The sequence below is a fragment of the Mercenaria mercenaria genome, chromosome 8 (assembly GCF_021730395.1).
Source record: "Mercenaria mercenaria strain notata chromosome 8, MADL_Memer_1, whole genome shotgun sequence".
NCBI lineage: Eukaryota > Metazoa > Mollusca > Bivalvia > Venerida > Veneridae > Mercenaria > Mercenaria mercenaria.
The window spans coordinates 19,482,270-19,499,477 of NC_069368.1; positions in this window are offsets into that span (position 1 = coordinate 19,482,270).

The following is a 17,208-nucleotide window of genomic DNA, read 5'->3' on the forward strand; positions in this document are numbered from 1 at the left end:
TTTTTATTTCAGACCGATCCATTCGCAATTAATTCATTTTGACTTAGTCTAGAAGTAACCGGAACCACTTATATTTGTTGGAAACATTACTGAACTGAAAAAATGCAGAAAAATATAAACAAATAAATGAATTAATAAATTATAACGAAAAACCAAAAACGCAATCCCTATGGTGTGGGTGTGTAGATGTCAGATACGTGGGCAAAAACACGGAGAAAGTAAACTGTATAAGCAGCTAAAAAAAAAATAGCAACTAAAGGAAAAAAGTGTTGGACACCTTTTTTAATTGTCAGGGCAAATGTTTAAGCCGATTAACTGTGTACGAAACCCCACTCTTAAACAATCTATGGGCAATAACTGGCATTTATACTTGCATATGCAATTGAAACAACAAAGCGTGATCCAGAACACAGTCTTCAAGCATAATTTTAATCTTTGAGTTAAACGCGGGTGAAAACTCTAGTCTGATCAAGAGGCAACATGTATAAATTCTTACATAGCTAACGAAATATGTCCGCTGTTGGAAGACCAAACAATATCAAACAATAGTGAAAGACAATTTGCAAACTAAAAGTCTGCATAAGGTAAGATTGTTTATTCAATTTAATCAGGTCGAAAAAAAACAACAATATAAAATATTAAGTTTAACCAAACCGTATATTATCTGGTTGTTTGTGAAACTATTTCTACAACTATTAATCCCTTATATTCTGATGAAATACCAATCCGTCCCATCAGATGGAAAATTTCATTAAACCGGGTTTGATTGCATTCTTTGCTTCCTAAAGATGTTCTTGTACACTTGTTTGGACGATCTCACGCGCTACTCACAGAGCTTGTTTGTTTAAGTAAATGATTATGCAAAAGATGTAAGTCATGTCCTTAAATAGCCTACATGTACGTTGAGAGAATTGGCTGAAATTGAGAATAAATAACACGGTTCAAAGTAATTGCAGAAATGTTCTAAAAGGGACACTTAAACTTTAATTCAGTATAAACCACAATTAAGGACACAATACCAATAATAACTTGACGAAGACCTGTCGGTGAGCATCATTCGATTGTTATGGTATTATTATCATTCAGATAAAAAGTTGTGCGGTAATGGTATTTTTGTTATATTTTGATTGTTTTTAAAGGCCCTACAAAACCTATACAAAACCTAGTGACCTACGTTTTCTCCTCACATGAACTTCATGAAAATCATTCAGATAATACAGGTAGAATGAAGCTGTATTACAAGATTACAGGTGGACAATTAAGACCCTTTCTGAACTTATGTGTCATCACAACTTCATCTGCTAAGTTATTCAGACAATCTATTTTCAGTAAAGTTTTTAAAAGGTAGATAAATAACTCTCTAACACTAAAGAAACAAAGTGTGGTCGAACCGCCACTAAATACGACAAGAACTGTGCATACTGCCACATTATTTCTATAATATATGCCACTTTCAACTTGTAACTAGATACTAGTACTGCTCTATTTTTATGGAAATCATGTAAAGTTACTATAATAGAAGCACAAAAGAATCCAGTTATTTTAGGGGGTCTTATAGTCAGTACCGTTGTTATTTTATTAAATATATAATAATAAAAAGATAATTCAATTTTGTATACGAACATGTCTTTATTTACATCTCACCGTAGGTATAGGAAACAAATAAACACAAACATGAAAAAACAAAACAACAACAAAAAAAAACCAAAACAAACAAACAAAAAAAACCCCGAAAAAACAAACAAACAAAAAATCAAAAACAAAATTATTTCTCAAGTGTAGCATCTCGTAGTATGAAAAATTCTATTTTATGTTCATATAATGGGGTAAAAATAAAAACAGCAGTGATAAAACACTTGAATATCCTTTACTTTTATTAATTGAAATTTTATTTAATTTGCTTTTACGAGTTATCTTTGTAGTATGGATTACTCTTTCTTTACAATGACTATTCTAAAAACATACTTTCCATTTCTTTGCTTAGTCTGTATGAAATGACTTCATTTTATGTCAGTGTTTGTAAATGAGAACATTGAAATTTGTTCACACAAGTGATTAAGTGTTTTCATTTTTCATTTGCTTTATTTTTCAGTCGTGATGTTAGGTTAGAAGCTACAAGAGACAGAGATCGATATTCTCCTGATGGGATTCTCATGTATCTGTATTGATTTACGGTGGTCTAGCCGTACAACTGAAAACCACTCTTTCACACACTATCAGATAATTCATCAAAACAAATTGATAAACAGATCTGAAATATCTCTAAACTGTATAGTATTTTTTTGCGCTTTTTCTTGGCAAGCGCTTCCATTCATTTAACGGCTTTAACAATGAAAAAAAAAAGAGAGAAAAAAAAGAAGAAACAACAACAATGAATTCAGATTTGAATTACTTTGGCGACCGATCTTACTAAATAGATAATACTTTCAACATTTTTTTCTTAAATACCGTCAGGCTAGAATAGAGATAGAATTTTCTCGAGGCGTCTGGGGATATGATTTCACGTTCAAAATTCTTCCGTTGCGTTTTTAAACGCCACCAAAACAACTGAAATGTTACAAATTGAGCGAGCAATCGAAACAAAGAAAATACTCGATATCTCAAACTCGCTTATCTCAAGATTCCGACTCCCTCGAAGGGCTGTGACTTAATACAGAGTTGGTGCGCCTGTGATATATTACAGACTCCGGTATATACCGGATTCACTAAATTTGAACAAAAATACATTAAATGTATATATTTTGTAACCATGGTGATTCTAACCCTAACCTTTAGTCAGTATGTTATGCACAATATACACTATATGCTAGCGGACATGCAAAAAAATGACTATTTTTGCCGTGCGTTCCATTTGATAATAATTCCGCGCATGCTCAGAACGGCTGCACCAACTCTGCAATGAGAAACATTCCTCTCGAAGACATTTTTCAAGTCTAGTCCAAAAAAAACATGTTCACAAAATATTATTTTAAGTCAAATGTCGGTTATCTCGAATTAACACGTCCAATCCTTTGGAATTCGAGATACCGAGTTTCAGCCTTATAAGGAAAGTGGTCGGCGACATTTGAATTGCTTGAGCGAGCCCAGGTGCTTGAGCCATTGATATTCCAGTGGGCGATTCTTTACAGTCTCTTTTAGACTTAATAGCTCAACAGTAACCTCCTCTGGTATAAAATAGTTATTCCACTTCCTATACTGTAACATTAAGAAACATTATTTTCTGCATTGTTTGAAACATACATTATGTGACCAGTCAATTAACGAAGTGTAAATGTTTCTTTTTTTTTTTTTTTAGTTTACAAGGTAATATTCCGTAAACGGCTCGTTTTCTTTACATATTTGCAGCCATTTTGATTAATACTAAGATAATGAAACCATAACCTCCGTTTCGCTTAAATGATGTATGTAATCACATTGCCAAATGTCATTATGTGTCCTTAAAGATATACTCCCATGATTAACGGTATTTATAGGAATCTAATTCGAGGTATGTGAATCGAAGGTGTAGAAAATATATTCAACAGAAAAAGCCACATTAAAAACAACAACAAAACCTCACACACACTCTAAACGGCAACGAAGGAGCATGCATTATACTAAATGTAAGACATACACAAATAAAATATGAGTTACAACAGAGTTTCTATCAGGCACGGGAGGTAACCTTGATCACTACTAATTTTTTATTTTATCTAAGATGACCTTCTGTTCCTGGAGTGATACCGATTTCCGTTCTTAAGGGTTGTTTGATTTAACAGAGATGCCTCATGTTTTTGTGACATCATTTTTATCTTTGGTTAGCAACAGTTACAACTGTTTAACCAACTGTTTATCTGTCCGCCGTTACATAACTGTAAAAAAAACTATTGAAAAACGGCGTTAAACCCAGAAAAAGCAAACAAAACCTCTTCTGTCAGTTACTTTGTGTTGTGAATATTTGTAAATTGAATATCGCTAGTACTATCGATAAACGGACTTGAATTCCAAGGTGGAAGTGGAATCTTTTATCTTAATAGATCATGACAAGCCTAACTTGCAAATAGCATTTTCATCTGCTTTTGACCTTCTTTGGAAATTGTATAAATCACACAATTTGAAACATACTATTAATGGTCGTAGTTAGAGCAGACATGAACACCACATTAAACTTTAACTTTGTCAATTAGGACTTGTCAATTAGGACTTGCCAGTTAGGTTATTAGTGATATTACACCACAACGATTTTATCGTAAGCTCATAATGTTAATCTATGCTAATATTCCGTTTCAACATCAAGAGAGTGATAGATTTCAGAATCTTCATAAAAATGAACGACAACGAATTAAATATTTACACTGTTTTATAAAGAATCAGATAAAGTGAACATTGCGGCTAACTTTGTCTTCAATAAACAAAGAAGGCGTTTTACATAATGGTTAATTTTTAATGATCATAATGAAGTTGGAACAAGATATGAGCCCCAATGATTTAGCAAAGATTAAGTATGAAATATTGATGTTTTAAAGTGTAAAGTGTTTGAGCATATTTTAATAACTTTAGGTCAAATTAAAAAGTAATAAAAAATAATTCATAACCCTGCTTGTATTCGTTAGTATCAACTTACTCTGTTATGGTTAAAACATAAATCACTTTAGTATATTTTTTCGGCGCAGCTGTATTAAACTCGTTTTCGTGATCTACAATGACCTATCCCACCTGACTAAATTTGCGAACCGGATTATTTGATAACGGATCATAGGTATTTAAGCTGTACGAAACTTTGTTATGTACATGTCGCTCTCCATTATACTTCATTTTATTATTATTTCTTTTCTATTGATGTCTCATTATTTACTGATAAAATCTGTCCTAGTTTTGAGACATCATATATGTCAATAAGTTATTTATAGGGTATGGTTTTCTAGAAGGTGTTTACATTTTCCAGAATTTCTTTATATTGCTGGTTATACATGAAAGTGCTTGAACCTTCCATGATACTTTAAATAGGAAGCTGTCTGAGGACAGGGTAAAACATAAAGTAAGATTTTGTTGAAAAAATAATCCTTTGTTTCTTCATAGCAAAATATTACCAGTTTGGACTTTTAACATTTGATGGATTTACATTATCATTCTGGATAAAAAATGTATCTTTAAAGAGAGGATTTATATTTATTGGATTTGAATTATATGTGAGAAATTTGGAAATTATACAGATTGGATTTAACTTTAACCAGTACAGATTTGGACTAGTCTTGAATATCAAAATTGGACTTTATGGCAAGCTAACATTTCCAAGGTTTTTGAATTGTTATTTTCAAAAATAAATAAACTTTGTTATCGTTATTGCTAATTTCTTTTTCTGTTACCTTTAATAATTTAAGTAAAAAGCAATAGTTACCATTAGAGGTAATTATATTTATGCAACAACCCAATCTGACTAAAGTACTTGATCTTCTAAACGAAGATCTGAGAACGACCCATTCACATACGTCTTCTGTATATTTTGTATTTCCAGTATCGCTATTTTTATTTTAACCAATCAGACGACTTGTTCGAATGCCAAAGAGTAAGAAAAATATGCTGTTATTTCAGGGCTCGAACCCGGGACCCCTCGCTTACAAAGCAAGTGGCCTACCGACTGAGCTTACCGGCCATCTGACACAATACGACATAACAATAAATTGTTGTAAATATCAAAAATCAAGGCTACAGGTAGATTTGCAAAATGTTGTAAGCTAAGCTCTGATTAGCTAGCGGAAGGATCGTCAGAACGAGGCCATGAATAGGTCGTTTTCAGATCCTATGCGTAACGTAATAGGATATGTACTTTAGTCAGATTGGCAACAACCTTGCTAATTGGAAGAAAAAGTTATTTTTTTTTCACCTTGCTGAATGTAATGACAACGCATTCATCCAGAATAAACTGTTTACAGTTTTAAAGCGTATTTCGCATGAATATTGGTATGTCTAAATAAATGAAATATATATGTGTAATTAATACAACACAAATACCGTTAAAATACTACTTTTTATCAATTTACAGAGAAAACTGTGTACGGTCGTATAACTAGTAAATACTAAATTTACACTAACATGGGCGGTTTTCAGGCGTAATCGATTTAGGTTTGCCAGTAAGAGAAGGGTTTCTGGTGACAGTCTTTTCTTTTGTATATAATAAACTACAGCTCTTTTCATGCAAGCGTTTTTCTCGTACTTCTACATTTGCGCCGACTATCTTTTTAAAAGATATTTCATGTTATCTGCAATATAACATAAAGGCGTAGGTTGGCATAGTTACATAGTAAATTGTAACCATTGTATTAACAACACTATTACAGTACTCTATTTTGATAAAACATTTGACCTGATGAACAATGAATATTTTTCATTTTGTCTAAAATATTGTCCTTTTTAAATAAAAAAATCGTTAACAAATTTAGGCAATACCTCATAGTACAATTCAGTATGAAACAATTGAAAGCAAATGTAAAGGTAATAATGAATATGTTTTAATAATGTAGGAGACTAGGCGGTCTACCATATCTGATTCAAAGGGGATACAATAGGGTTATTATAATACTAACTCGATCTTGGATGCTGTATTCGTCTCGTATGGATTTTACCAGATCAGATCTCACGAGGCGTGCAGGAACCGAGTGTGACCCGTCCTTGCAAAATCCACGAGAGTCGAATACAAAATCCCAAACCTAGCTACTGTTGTAATGACCCTTTGATTACATATCTCCACCTTTTTGTTTGTTGTTTTGTTATCGAACCAAATCTTCATTTTTTGTCGATGTTAAAATAAATAGAAATGAGTGATAAAATGTATGTATACGCTATTTATAGAACTGTCGGGCCATTCATATTAAATGAAAATAGTCCGGCAACATACAAAACAAAAGGTACAATACGGGTTTATTTTCTGCCTATTCATATTTACTTGTGAAATACAACAGTATTTTCAACAAAATTTATATAGGCATATTATAAATGCTCGTATTTCTTGTTGGTTTACACTGTATTTTACTGCAGTCGGTTTTGACATTTATAATTGTGGCGGTTTTCACTTCTTGTGGCCTGCTATTTGTGACAAGATTTTTGCTGACCACTCTCCGTATTTGGGGATTCTAATCCTAGGGATATTTTATAAAGTTGGCCCGCTAAATATCACGAAGGTTAATATTTGGGACAATGGTCATCGTGCATGTACCAAAACCGCGCAAAGTATCAGAAAGGAATGAGATGCGGAACTAAGCAGTTCACGTAACTTCTTTCTCAGTGTTTTTGTAAGATGGAGGATGGTTTGAAGATGGCATTGTTCTGTGAGTTTTATGCTTTTCATACTATGACTTTAACACATGTTTTGAACAGATTTACCTGCAACACGTATTTTCAGCCTCTTTTCAGAATGACATAACAGCTGTTACATAAGATTTCATTTCAGATTTACATTTGTTAAACCTTTATAGAGAAGCATTTTTAATGTAACTAAAATGTAACTTGATATAATTTGTCGTTTATTCGGTAGCTTATGATACCTTATTGTTGATTTTAGGTAACCGTTGGCATCGTTGTACACGTTGTAACCAACCGTTGTATCTGATGTTTTAACTGGCGTTGTATTTGACGTTGACGTAGTCTGAAGATTGCCAAGAGTAAAACATATATGTGTACTGCAAAGAGTGTTTTGACTTTGTTATTTGGACCCTAAAACTTAACATCAGGCCAGCCGTGACTTCCACTACAATGATGTATATAAAAATGATAACTTTTTACGGAATTGCAATGTTTGAGAACTCAAGAATGGGAAGAATGAACAGTGTACACTAACGCAATGATACTGTGGAGGGTTGGAATACATAAATCAGCAAATACGGAAACGAATGTAGAATAAGTAATTACTTTCAATGGAACTCATGCGGAATTGAATTGCAATGTGATTTCTGTCAAGAAGATATAACCATTCAACTAACAACTGTTGTATTATGAAAGTACAAGGAAGATGTTTTAAACCTTTAAAGCTTAGCATCTTAGAAACTTCAAATTATGAAATAAAATCGACAATCTACTTGAGGTTTTGCCAAAATCCAATATTGCTTTTAATATTGCTTTTCATCTCGATGCCATTTTTAACGCACTCTTATATGAAAACATTCATTTTATTTCAACTAAACTGTGAACGAGAAGTTACAAAGGCCCGCGAGAACGTTGCAAAATTTTTCAACGATGAGATATGTACTGTCACGCTATCTATCTGACCGGCGCAATGTGGACAAAGCCAGATCATTACATGTTACTTTGCTGCCGTTGACACATTCCACATATAGAACAATAGACAACAGTTTAATCAACAACATTGAACAACTTATATTTTTTTTCTCAGAAGCGAATGTGAGTGTCACTGCTAAAATATTGAGTTTTAGAAAGCAAAGGACCAAACGCTTTGTCATACAAATGGGTGTAGATAGAGAAATTGTAAAGTTGTTCAGGTGTTAAATCTGTTCATTATTTGCATTATTTTCTTATTGCTAGCTGTGTAAACGGTACCATATGGGTATTTGGGTTGTTGCACAGTGTGTCCTGTTAGAGCCTTTACACCGTTGCGTCTGTGCGTTGTGGAAACCTTTATATCTGTATAATGCTTTTCATTATTCATTAACATATTACGTTTTGGAAGAAAATGTATTTCTATAGCATAAATTCATGTTTTGTTCGACTAAAAGGTATTCAACGTTTTACAATTCACAGCCTGCATGGTATCCACATGTAATACTAGTTGCCCTTTTTACTTTTTCCAAGGTTATCAATTTCAAGTCAGTGTTTGAATGTATGGCAATATTGAAAATTTCCACACTTTATGTGAATGAGTAAGACAATTTTCATACTCTGTGAGAAGTACAGTTTTAATGCGTATTAAAGTTGTTACAGTTTAGCCCGAAGACGCTCACGAACGATCAAATATGATTAAAGATAGTCATTAACACTAATGTTTAAATTTTAAAGAAATCTGACGATCTTTTTATAAATTCAAGAAATATGATTCCTTTGACTGATTGACTTTTCCTCCCAGGAGATACATCTTTAACCTTAGATATATGATACACCTCCTATTATGTTATTCTTTTTTCTGTCATTACAGAAGTATTATTTGAACAGTTGTGTCTATAAAATCTGAAATAATTTTCTTTAAAATCATTTGAAATAAGTCTTTTAATCATAGTAATGGACCGATTTAAAACTTACTTCTGACGAATAGTGATATAAAAGACTGTGTTAATGTGAGACAACAAGTGAAATGAGTATGCCGCCAGGTGTAAATCAAAGCATCAACAAGCTTACTAGTTATTTGACATTCTTGCCACGTTTTCGGAAATATAATGATTTTAGCAATGACGCAATTCGAAGGTGTATTTCAAAGAAATTGCAGAACTTGAAAAGTAAGGAGTATAACAGTTAAATGGGTTAAAAGCTTAAAAGTATTAGACAATGCAAATTGTAAACTGATACCCAAATTTTTCTTAAACCAATATGGTAAAAATTTCCTAGTATTTAATATGAATATTGATTCTTCTAAAAGTTTACCAACAACAAGTTTGTCTATTCCATCATTTTACAAAAACCTCATTGAAATTTGGATAGAATTAAAACAAACCGACAAAGCAAATACAAAAACACTAAAAACATTTTATGACATAAGGAAACAAATCATTTGGGGGAATCGTTATATAAAACACAATGGAAAATGTTTGTTATTTCAATCATGGATTGACTCTGGCTTAATATTTATAAACGATATTATATTTGACAATGGTGAAATTAATACAAACAGTATATATCGAAACCTTATAAACAAACACAACTGGATTGCTGAGATTAGCATACTCAAAAAAACAATTCCTGGTCATTGGAAAGAAATTCTTACTTCTGAAGAGTCAATAAAATCGAAGGTAAAAATATCTTTTAATATGTACGTCAAACACAAATTAATCGAAAATACAGTAAACAAAGACATATACAATTCTTTTCTCGACGCCAAATTTAACAAACCGTATATTCACAAATATTGGGAAGAACTATTTTCAAATAATATCAAATGGGAATCCTTTTACTATGTATTAAATAAAGTTGTAGTAGATAATCGAATAAAGCAATTTAAATATAAGACAATACATAGAATAATAGCAACAAATGCTAATCTATTTAAGTGGAACATAGAAAATAGTCCATTATGTAAATATTGTAATGAGTTTGAAGACTTTTATCACTTTTTCCTTGGTTGTAAATATTTAGATACCTTCTGGTCAAAAACTAAAGTTACATTTAATAGATCATTTAGGAATCTGAAATGTTTGATTATTGGATACAAGATAGAACTCCGTGAATATGACGATATAAATTTATTACTAAATTGTATTTCATATTGCTTATACAAAACTTATTTTATGAGCGAAAGACGAACAAAAGCTTTAAACATTTGGAACATTTTATATTATGATATTTTAGTTTTAATCAGCTATTATGAAAATAGGAATATTAATCCGTATACTTTGAAAGCTTTTTTAAAGAATATGTGATTGTGTATTCAAGTTACTATATAATCAAGAAAGTATTGCTCAGATGTATATCTCATATATTGTCTCATACTCAAATATCAATGTATGTTATTATAATGTATATGTTGAAATGAAAAAATAACGGGTTGTTCCACGTTTGTGAAACAATTCCAAAAAGAAAAAGGAGTATACTGGAATATAAAGGACATAATTCAAATTATCTGTCTCAAACGAAAAATAATGTACATCATTACTCACAATTACCGACACTTCAAAGGGGAGTGATTATGCTTAAGAAATATACCATGTTTATAACAATCTTATTACAATGTATTTGAATTTTCAGTTAGAAGGTGTAGAGCGGTCGAAAATCGGAGGTTCAAACTTTGACCATCATTTTCGACTCTGACCACAGGCAAACGCACTTCTAACAGGTACTGCATGTCATCTTGATGAGACTAACTCAAATGTTTCATAATTATGTTACAGGGGGTTTAGAAGATAAGGAGAGGAAACGAAAGTCAAGGCTAAAATATTTGACCTTTTAATGTGACTTTATAACATTGATCTGGCACGTTGTTTTGATAAGATGAATATTCAACCTAAGTTTCAAGGGATTCAGAAGATATGGAGAGGGCACGAAATCAGACAGACGGACTGACTGACTGACTGACTGACGGAGGGACAAAATAAAATTTACCTTACTTTTCTTTCTTCCGAATGATTTTCTTCTTATTTACAGAAAATATTTGAAATACCTTCAACCAGGTACAACCTGCAGACAATAATCTATAGGTACATCATAAAAGAAATGCCTATACACACCTATCAATAAAGTAACAGATAATACCTACAAATATCCAGAAAAAAGATGCAGTTTCAAGAAAAAAAAGCAAGGACAGAAGCCACATTTCATGAGACGCCCATACAGCACTTCACGCGACAATAAGGGTCACCTGTAAAGGTATACTTTCATATAACTAAATGAAAAAGATACGGTGCCCTGTAAACATACAGCAACTAATACACGATCAACACGATACTAACGTGTCATGCATGAATAGGCTAGGCGCAGAAGTGGAATTTTGGCCAGCCATACTCTTATCTTCTCCATTATACAATTAATGTCAGAACAATAAGTGGAATTGGGAGGCTAATCATGAGTAAGAACATGTTTCTATTGCATGATTAAATACAACAGAGCTTAAAGCATATATACAAAAAGTGCCAAGACAACAAGATGTCTTACTTCTTCAGAAACCTCTTGAAAATGAACAAAAGGTGTTTAAATATACATCCGACTGTTGTGGTGTGGCGTCAATGTAATTACTGTAAGACCACAGAGACTGTATATGTAGTCTGTGAGACAAATATTGGGAGAGAAAGTGCATTACCGTAATTAGATCTTCTTTGGTCGTGAGCACGTGCCGCTATATTGTCATGACAATGTGGGGAGTCACGCGCAATAGTATTTCTTTATGGGAGAAATAAACATTGGTGTTTTATGGGTCCTGCAATGATGGATGAGGCTCATTCATTTGTCATTTTCTTTTTTATGCCGGCATAGGACAAATGTATTTCCGAACATGTGAATTTATTTCTGACATCCATTTCGACTTACGAATAAATTATTTGAAGGTACCCATCTTCATCATGGTTATGTGAGGTTTCGGACTTTTTAAACAATGTAGGCTGTTGAAAATTAAAAAAAATCTTGTGGCACATTTAAAGAAGCATTCTTCAAATGTCTTGTCCTATTTCATTCAAAGAAAAGTTTGAACTGACGATATGTTGACATACGACATTTTAAACTCTTTTAACGTTTCTCCTTCGAGCTAAATTAGACTCGTACATAAAAGGTCTGAATGTACAAATACCTTATTGAATAATAACCTCGGTTAGTTAGCCTAAAACTAGACTAAAAAGTTAAATCATACGTTATCCATGTATTTTACGCCATGACTCAAAACTTCTAAAGTTTTCGACGTCCGTCATTCAATAGGTTTAGTATGAAAATTACCTGTGAAACTCTCGATCAAACTGGATAATTGTCGAAGTAACACCAGAATAAGTCAGTCAAAATACTTATTATCATAGCATTAACCTGTTAGAGGTAAGCTGGCGTTCGGAAGGTGCAGCTCATGCCTGAAAATATAGTTGGAGTAGCACCTGCAGTCTTCATCATCCATAAGAAGCTGGAAAGTCGCCATATGACTTAAACTTGTGTCGATAACAAAACAAACAAAGCATTAGAGGCGATATTGCTTGACAATCTTCACAGATATGTATGACCAAACGTCAATCAGTGGAAAAGACCGCTGTAAAATGACAGTTATGGTCCTTGATTAAGTTAACGATTTCAAATTTAAGTTTGTTAACAAATTAAAGTCAAATGTCTTGAGCAATGCACATAAAACTTATATGATTGTTTATTTAAATATCCCAGACAACAAAGCTGCTTTAATATCACAAGAGATAAGGTCTAAAGTCTGTAAAAAGATCCTCTGGTAGCATATAAACAAAATAATAGCAGAAAACCGCCATATTTAACTTTTTAACACATAACAGGGCTCATTAGCTGAGCTGATATTTGTATATTGTTGCTACATCATACTAGTTCGAACATAGACAAGGCTGCTACAAGACACCAGAGTTACTGTCCTTGATTTGATAAAAATTGCTACATTTTAAAATGCACGAGTTTGATACATGTTTTTCAGATAATTATTAGAATGCTTGAGGAAAATACATCTGATATATTCACAATAAAAAATATCAAATATATTTTTCACTGGTAAGAAACTGTAAAATTGTAAAAAACACGATATAGGCAGAACGTGTGTTTGTTTCCATGAAAGATCAATAAATAGATCACTCGTGGACACCAGATCATACATTTTCACAACTAAGCCATTCGTGAAAATATTGCATTTGCATCGCCTCAATTCCACAGTATACTAACAGATCAAAATATATTCTATTGTTTTAACTGTTCAACCACGAGAAAATAACTTAATGATAAATTCAATATTAAAGTTAGAATGTTCAAACTGTTCATAATGTTGATCTCGGCGAGACCTTTCTTATGATATATGTTACTCCATTTTTGTAGAACATTGCGGCAAAGAGGCGACGTGAGGGGTCCACCCGGTGAAAATTATTTTGATATTATACCGGAAAAAACCCCAACAAATATCATAAAATTGTCTTATATTCCCATTTTACTATCATTATTACGTATTAACCCTTAGCCTGCTGGCGGCAAGTGATTCTACCTTTGCGACCAGTGCAGACCAAGATCAGTCTGCACATCCGTGCAGTCTGATCATGGTCTGCACTGTTCGCTTTTCAGTCAGTAATTTTTCAATGAACACCCCTTTGAATAATAAGTGGTATGGCCCAAATTGAATGATGGACCGGTCCATTTTAGATATTTAGCAGGGTAAGGGTTAAACATATAAATATAATTAATATGTAAAACCCTTACCCTATAAATATAATTAATATTTAAAATCAGTAATTCAATCCATCGAAAACTGTAAATATTTTTATTTGTTAATGCGCATATATTTGAGGCCCCTATAACAAGATGCACGACTGATAGTTATAAAATAAGAACAAAACTCAATTTACATGTAAAGACTTGAACATAACAGTTCTACGCCATTTTTACATATTTCAAAGTACATGCATGCTCATATATGCAAAATCATAAAATACTTTTTACAATATATACATACAGCAACAGCGGATGTATACTTTGTATTGCATTATCTAAATAAGTCAAAATATGTTGATGCAGAAATTTTTGTTTAAGTCAATTGAATTAAATTTACTTTGTCATTTCATAATTTTAAATATTTCTATGATTCTATATCCCTTAAATAAGCACAAAAGTACAATGTCATTATTAATGATCAAATCTGAGAGTTTCTTTTATATAAAAGGGCCGCCAATTTTAATTTGCCACGGACAATATTTGGCAAAAACGCCTAGTACTTCTACAAAGACTTTGAACTTAGAAATGACACTGAATGATAGCCCATACCTACCATATACCAACCAACAACTTTCACTATTCTAGTCTTATTATTTTTGTAGATATTGCTATTCAAATATTATGTTTCCCATAGGGAATTGCCGCTTTCGTATGGGAACCAGTCATTCAAGAACGGTGTTTTCCCATGGGAAACATTTGGGACGATTTTCTTATGGGAAATTTAAATTATTATTTTTTTATTTTCATTTAAACTATCAGAAAACATCATAGTTGTCTTATAAAAATACTTTTATGGTACATGCTAGTTTATTTGTTTAAAACATAGATTATTTTGTTTTCCCATGGGAAAGAAGTCCTATGGGAACCCCATAGGAAATTGTTCCTTAGGGAAAAGTTTTCCATGGGAATGCGTTCCTATAGGAAAGATTTACTGTAGGAAATTTTTCCCTAGTATGTTGTTAGTTTTTGTTAAAAGAAGTTGTAGTGTACTTAAGCTTTTCTTGTGTTATGCATAGGATCAGGTTTTTTTGTTCTTACAATATCATTAATAATGATACAATGATCAAAATTGAGAGTTGTTTTAAGTTAATAAGGAATGTTGTTAAGTTTTTTTTTTTAAACATGTTATGCATAGGATCAGCTTTCCTAAAACAGTACCCAGAGGTCCCAGATTGTTATTGTCTTTTTGCTTGATATTACACCTAACCAGTGTTCCTAGATTCTGTACTGGTACTATAGTGTTGTCAATTTCCAACATTATTAACCTTTAGACTGCTGGCGGCAATTGATTTTGCCTTTGCGACCAGTGCAGACACTGTTCGCTATTCAGTCAGTCAGTTTTCAGTGAACACCCCTTTAAATAACAAGTGGTACTGCCGAAATTGAATGATGAACCAGTCCATTTTAGAAATTTAGCAGGGTAAAGGTTAAATCAGAGTTCTAACGACAAATGACTTGCGTCGACTAGGAATCAAAAGTTTGAAGTCTCTTGGCCGCAGAAAAACATTGAGATTCTCTTTGCGTCATCATGTTTTATAAATTCGCAAAGTAACATGTTAGATATAGTATACACAAAACCTTTGAACAACTGACAAAAAATCATATTAAAATGAACGTAGTGACGCACACCTTGCGACAACAAAGTTAAAAAAGACAGCATAAAGGCGATGATATCATGTTTTTATCATTAAATAAACCGGTCCTTATTTTCTAAGGATACTTTTACCTTGATTATTCACTAAGTTTGTCAACAATGGGCTTTCTTTGGGGAATAAGAGACGAATAACATGTGACCAAAGACAAAAGTATGGCTGGCAACAAATGCCAATACCGATGCATTTGTTTCGTGAATGGTTTGAAAATGTAATTTTAATAATTTTTAGGATTAAAATCCAATCGTTACTCCCAAATTTGGACAAAATTCATTGTCTCAATTGGACTGAATGAAAAGTTTTGTAGTGCAATTCAGGAAGTTAATAATCTGCGCAAGATAGGAGAATAATACGGGGAAGTTTTAATGATAAACAATGTTATTACTTTCAAACATGAAAATAATTTGCGGACATATCAATCGCATACTTTTATAGGTTTGATTGCACAGCCAGGATTTGAATAGAAACTGAATTAGAAAGATTGTATCTTTCTGTAATACAGACTATTGAGATGTCACTTACTGATTTTTTATTATTAATCAGCCACGGGCGATAAATATTTAAATCTCATGCAGTGAAAACTCGATATTTCAGTTTTGCTAATACCATAATAATGAAAAAGTTCATACCAGTGAAAGTGATCTTATCTTTATTTTTATATACAATACTGACAAAAATAGTATATACGTGAAATCACTGTTATTGGAATATAACAGAATGAAAAAAAAAATATTTATATGTGTAATAAATAAATAAATAAATAAATAATGATAATAATGATAATAATAGTGATAATGATGATAACTCTTATAGGTATAACTATGAGTTGTATAAATGCATGGAAGAATACTTAACGCTTTAAACTGATTCTTTCCACTGTGGGCCTTTAATTTTTTTTTTGTCTTTTAGTATCACTGAAAGTAGTTTTCCAATTAACCGTAAAGCACACGAAAACAATGCCCTGAACGGTGAACAGCATCTATGGCACTTACAAACTGACGACCAAAACCAACATTTGGCATGATTTAACTACGAAACAAGGTATCATCGTTTGAGCCCCGGTCCTCCAACTACAAATAACATCTATCACTAAAGGCAATTAATACCCCCAGAAACCGCTTTGATACAGGGAAAGTAAAATTTTTTGGTAATGACTTTTACTGACTGTCAAGTGTGACCTTGACCTTAAAACATATTGACCTGGCTGTGCACTCTGCATGTCACCTTGATAACGTTAAAATTGGAAGCTACTTTTATGAAAATCCGTTAAGCAGTTAAGGACATAATTTTAAGTTATTTCATCTTTGACCCCTAAATATAGCCTTGGCTTTGAAGCTAATGACATGGGTTGTCCACTCTGCATTTTGTTTGGATGAGGTTAACAATTGATGCCAAGTTTATGAAAATCATATTAGTGGTTAAAATGCGGAAATGGACACTTGATCTTTGACCTCGATGTGTGAAATTGATCATATATTTTGTGGCCTTTGCATCTATCTGTATTTCAAGCTCCAATGAAATC